The following is a 6575-nucleotide window of genomic DNA, read 5'->3' on the forward strand; positions in this document are numbered from 1 at the left end:
CAGGTATTAAGTTTCCAGTACTCCACCAGCCCCGCCTATGGGAGGGAGAGTCACACAGAGGCATATCCAGTCCATTCCTAGGCTAGCGAGTGGAAGGCAATCTGCTACAAGGCAAAACTTCCCCGTGCTGGGCAGCAGCGGCACGGGAGAGAGTCAAGGCGGAGACTCAAAAGTTTACTGAGCGGAAGGAGGTGATGGTAAACCACTTCTGGATTTTTACAAAGAAAAATGGATATGGATACGCTATGGATGGCAGCTGGAGGTGGGGCATTCTGGGAGAGATGCGTCCCTGACGTCGTTGCGGGTCGGACACGACTCGACAGCATAAAACAACAGCAACAACAAATTTGTGAAGCACTTACTGTGCGTCAAACACTGTACTAAGCGCTGGGGTGGTTCCAAGCAAATCGGGTTGGACACAGTCCCTGTCCCAGTGGGGGCTCCTGATCTTGATCCCCATTACAGAGATGAGGTAACTGAGGCACAGAGAAGGGAAATGACTTGCTCAAGGTCTACCCCAGCACTTAGCACAGAGTAATCACCGCGTAGTTACCTTAGTAGTTTTTCTTACTGTACGTTCACTCCAACTCACATTCGATAAGACGAGGGAAATAGTTTCCTTCAATGCTTGAAATTTGCTGTTTTTAATATTTAATCAAAACGCAATACAAGAGGAAAAAGAAATCCTCGCAGATATCACAGCGATCCCCTCGGGCTCGTCTCCCGGACATTTCCGGGTTCAAAGGAGGCGGATGGAGCCCGGGGTCTCCTCTTCAGCCTTCCCCCACACCCTGCGTGGATTCTGGTAGCCTTCCTGAAGATTATTATTCATTCTAATTAACTCATCTGTTAATAATGATCAAGTCAGAATACCTACTATCATAAACAAGTAATACAAAATATTTGTTACTCGCCAGCAATTATTATAATCAATTCTTATTAATAGAAATTGTGGTATTCGTTGAGGGCTTACTATTTGCCCGGCACTGTTCTAAGCGCCTGGGTGGGTACGAGCAGATAGGATTGGTTAAAGTCCCTGTCCCACATGAGGCTCCCAAGTTTCATCCCCGTTTTACAGATGAGGGAACTGAGGGGCAGAGAAGTGAAGAGACTTGCCCCAGGTCACCCAGCAGGCAAGCGGTGGAGCCGGGATTAGAACCCAGGTCCTTCTGACTCTCAGGCCCTTGCTCTAATCCACTAGGCCATGGTACTTCTCCATAATAATCACAGTGGTATTGGCTAAGCGCTTCCTATATGATAACCACTGCAATGAGGTAGAAACGAGACGATGGGGTCAGGCACAGTCCCCGTCTCACATGGGGTTCAGAACCTAAGGGGCAGAAAGAACAGGGATTGACTTCCCATTTTACAGAGGAGGTAACTGAAGCCCAGAGAAGGGAAGAGACTTGCCCGAGGTCACACAGCAGGCGGGGGACAGAATGGGATTAGAACCCAGCCCCGTGTTCTAACCACTAGACCACTCTCCTTGCACAGAGAACGGTGGGGGTGAGGGGATGTATTTTTCTCATCTTATAAAACACTTTCATGACTTTCAGAGCAACCTAAACAATCAACTTCTGACCTCTTGGCACTTTCTAATGGCAAGCGCTTAATATCGAACTTTTAAAAATTCGTTCCTGTGCATTTTAAAGTGATTGAACAGACTATCTCCCTCTCTGGTCCATGCAGAGTCATTTTTCAGTGTCTGGTATTTGGAATGAAATTTCCCAAGTCCTCAGCTGGGCTCCATTCGTGTTTTTTTCAGGTATTTCAGTGCTTATTATGTACCAGGCACTGTACTAAGAGCTGGATAGATAGAAGCTAATCAGGTTGGACATGCTCCATGTCCCATATGGGGCTCACGGTATTAATCACCATTTTACAGATGAGGGAACTGAGGCCCAGAGATGTTTAGTGTCTTGCTCAAGGCCACAGGGCAGAGAAGCAGCGGAGCCGGAATTAGAACCCACATCCTTCTGACTCTGGGGCCCACGCTCTGGCCAAACTCCTTGCCCAGAAAAGGGTGGGGGTGAAAGGTTGTATTTTTGCCAGTTTAAAAAATCCTTCCTGACCTCTACAGAGGAACCTAACCCATCAAACCTCATGGCATTTTGTAATAACAAACTGATTCTTCTCCTGATTGAACACAATCTTGAGTTTTCTCCCCACGCAGCTCCTCTTTCAAACAAACTCTGTTCCTTGCCCAGGTACTGGCTTCTGAGGTGCAAGAGAAGCAGTGTGGCTTAGTGGATAGAGCATGGGCCTGGAAATTAGAAGATCCTGGGTTCTAGTCCCCAGCTCGGCCGCTTGTCTGCTGCGTGACCTTGGACAAGTCATTTAACTTCTCTGTGCCTCGCGTACCTCACCTGTAAAATGGGAATTAAGACTGTGGGCCAGGGACCGTGTCCGAACTGACTAGCTTGTATCAACCCCAGTGCTTAGAACAGTGCCTAGCAAATAGTAACTGATTAACAAGTAGCTTAATTATTATTATCGAGATTTGTAATCAGGTAAGATAGTTTAGTGGCTCTTTTGAGTGCAAACCTTGATGAGATGGACGGGGGTGTAAAAGGAAATCACCAAGGTAACTATTATCGTGGAGTGAATGGGCCAACTTTCCCTTCTTAGCTCTAGAAGTCTTGGTTTCTTAGGATGCTCTCACGGGAAACTTGAAACTGCTGATATCTCATCCCCACTGTGTTCCCAGGATAGCAGGAAAAGGAGCCTTAAAACCACTCACGTTCCCACCTGTCCCTTATTTGGCTAAACTAGTTGCCTAGACAATCCCATCCAGGCAGTTTCTTTCCTTCCTGTCCTCTCCCAATCCTCCCCCAACAGCAGTTTCTACAAGCTGAAGCAGTGTATGGGGTTCAGAAGGACCTGGGTTCTAATCCCTGCTCGGCCACATGTCCTTGGACAAGTCACTTCCCTTCTTTGGGCTTCAATTCCCTCATCTGTACAGTGGGGATTAAGACTGTGAGCACCACGTGGGACAAGGACTGTGTCCAACCTGATTAAGTTTCTGCCCCAGGGCTCAGTACAGCATCTGGCATGTAGTAAGTGCTTATGAGGTACCATAAAAATGAAATAATGGGGTTTGGGGCAGCTTCAGGAGAGGGGAAAGAGGAAGCTCATCTTCCACCAGATGATTCCTTCTCCCACGGAGAACGTTGGGATTGATTGGATTAACGAGCCCCAGCTGAGAGGGGCTGAATCTCGTGGCAACTGCACAGTCATTCCAGTCCAGGAGCTGAGAGAGCCAAGGCAGACATGGTCTCCCTTTCACCGCTGCTAAATCCACGGACTTTAGCCCGGTTTTGGTTACTCAGTTTAGAACTGAGGACCCTTCTCTCTTCAGTTAGGCTTTCTAGCGGTTTGCTGAGTTGTTGAAAGAGGGGGAAGGAGTTTGTCTTCTTCTAAGGACCCTCGACGTGGAGAACCACCCAGGTGAGAAAAATAGTCTATCTATGGGGCATGAATGTGTCGGTCAAAACCCGAATGTGTCGGTCAAAAACAGAACTAAAACCCTCCAGCTCTTGCAGGACTCTGGGATGGGACTGGGGGGCGGGGGAGGAGGGTTTGGGTCGCTCTAGACAGGCAAATCATCATCAGTCGTATTTATTGAGCGCTTACTGTGTGCAGAGCACAGTACTAAGCGCTTGGGAAGTACAAGTTGGCAACATATAGAGACAGTCCCTACCCAACAGTGGGCTCACAGTCTAAAAGGTCAAATCATCATCAATTGTGTTTATTGAGCGCTTACTGTGTGCAGAGCACTGTACTAAGCGCTTGGGAAGAACAAATTGGCAAGATATAGAGACAGTCCCTACCCAACAGTGGACTCACAGTCTAAAAGGTCAAATGATCACTCAGAACCCAGACCTGATCCCACAAGAGGTCTGTATTCTCTAAGCACTTGATATTCACCTCAGCCTGCACACCACACCCCTTTTTTTAAAGTAGTATTTCTTAAGTGCCAGGTACTGTACTAAGGGTTAGGGTAGATAATAATAACAATAATAATGACATTTATTAAGTGCTTACTATGTACAAAGCACTGCTCTAAGCACTGGGGAGGTTACAAGGTGATCAGGCTGTCCCATGGGGGGCTCCCAGTCTTAATCCCCATTTTCCAGATGAGGTAACTGAGGCCCAGAGAAGTGATTTGCCCAAAGTCGCATAAGCTGATAATTAGAAGAGCTGGGATTTGAACCAATGACACCTGGCTACAAGATAATCAGTTAATGGCCCACACAGGGCTCACAGACTTCATCCCCATTTTATATTAGAGGTGACTGAGGCACAGAAAATAATAAAAAAAGCAGCGTGGCTCAGTGGAAAGAGCACGGGTTTTGGAGTCAGAGGTCATGGGTTCAAATCCCTGCTCCGCCAACTGTCAGCTGTGTGACTTTGGGCTAGTCACTTCACTTCTCTGGGCCTTAGTTTCCTCATCTGTCAAATGGGGTTGAAGACCGTGAGCCCCCCGTGGGACAACCTTATCACTTTGTAACCTCCCCTGTGCTTAGAACAGTGCTTTGCACATAGTAAGCGCTTAATAAATGCCATTATTATTATTATTATTAAAAATAATAAACATGGTGTTTGTTAAGCCCTTGCCATGTGTCTGGCACCATTCTAAGCACTGGGGTATTTACAAGTTAATCAGGTTGGGCATTCATTCATTCATTCAATCATATTTATTGAGCGCCTACTGTGTGCAGAGCACTGTACTAAACGCTTGGGAAGTCCAAGTTGGCAACATATACACACAGTCCCTACCCAACAGCGGGCTCACGGTCTAGAAGGGGGAGACAGAGAACAAAACAAAACATATTAACAAAATAAAATAAGTAGAATAAATATGTACAAGTAAAATAAGGGACAAGGGCATAGTCCTTGTTCCATGTAGGGCTCACAGTCTTAATCCCCATTTTACAAGTGAGGGAACTGAGGCAAAGAGAAGTGAAGGGACTTGTCCAAGGTCACACAGCAGACAAGTGGCAGAGCTGAAATTAGAACCCAGGTCTTTCTGACTCTCTGGCCCGTGTTCTTGCCACTAGACTATGCAGCTTGGACATAGTCCCTGTCCCATTTAGGGCTCACAATCTTAACCCCCATTATACACCAGAGGTAACCGAGGCACAGAGAATTTAAGGGACTTGCCCAGTGTCACACAGCAGAGGTGTGGTGGAGCCAGAATTAGGACCCAGGTCCTTTAACTCCTAGGTTATGTGCACATCCATAACTTATATTAATGCCTGTCATCATCATCAATCATATTTATTGAGCGCTTACTGTGTGCAGAGCACTGTACTAAGCACTTGGGAAGTACAAGTTGGCAACATATAGAGACAGTCCCTACCCAACAGTGGGCTCACAGTCTAAAAGTCTCCCCCTCTAGATTGTAAGCGCTTTGCAGACAGGGAATGTGTCTCCTGTCTCTGTTATATTGGACTCTCCTGAGTGCTCAGTGCAGTGCTCGGCACACAGCAAATGTTCAATAGATGCCATTGATCGGTTAGAGAAGCAGGGAGACCTAGTGGAAAGAGCATGGATTTGGGAGTCAGGAGAATTGTGTTCTATTTGTTGATAAATTGTACTTCCCAAGCACTAAGTACAGTGCTCTGCACACAGTAAGCACTCAATAAATATGATTGAGTGAATGAACCAGTGAGTAATCCCTGTTCCGTTACTTGTTTTTTGTTCTCTGTGCCTCAGTTTCCTCATCTGTAAAATGAATATGAAATGCCTGTTCTCCCTCCTGTTTAGACTGATCCCCACGTTGGACAGGGACTGTGTCCAACCTGATTATCTTGTATTTAACCCAATGCATAGTACAGCGCTTTACACATAGTGAGCTCTTAAATACCTGTTTTACCATCATCATTAATTATCAGCTACTGACTCCCTAACGAGAAGCAGTAGGGCCTAGCGGAAAGGACGGGGGCCTGGGTTTTCATCCCAGAACCTCCACTTGTCTACCAAGTCAAGTCATTTGATTTTCGGGGCCTCAGTTTCCTCAGTGGTAAATTGCTGATGGCGTAGTGGATAGAGCATGGGCCTAAAAGTCAGAAGGTCATGGGTTCTAATCCTGACTCCACCACGCATCTGCTGTGTGATCTTGGACAAGTCACTTCACTTCTCTGAGCCTCAGTTACCTCACCTGTAGAGTGGGGATTGAGACTGTGAGCCCTTCATGGGACAGGGATTGTGTCCAACTCCATTTGCTTGTATCCACCCCAGTGCATAGTACAGTGCCTGACAGCTTAATAAACACTTCACAAATACCACAATTACTATTTTTATTGTTATTGTTATTATGACTGATCATTTAGCTCCACGCTCCCTGCAATCAGTAGTACTCTTAAACAACTAAGCGTTCTAAGAGGTGACATGGGAAGTATTCATGAGCGGGACCAGGATGAACTAGAAATAACGTCTTTCATACCAAAGCTACTTATGCATTTCTAGACTCTGAGCCCATTGTTGAGTAGGGATTGTCTCTATCTGTTGTCAAATTTTACTTTCCAAGCACTTAGTAGAGTGTTCTGCACAAAGTAAGCGCTCAATAAATA

This window comes from Tachyglossus aculeatus, chromosome 15 (genome assembly GCF_015852505.1).
Source record: "Tachyglossus aculeatus isolate mTacAcu1 chromosome 15, mTacAcu1.pri, whole genome shotgun sequence".
In the NCBI taxonomy this organism is placed as follows: Eukaryota; Metazoa; Chordata; class Mammalia; order Monotremata; family Tachyglossidae; genus Tachyglossus; species Tachyglossus aculeatus.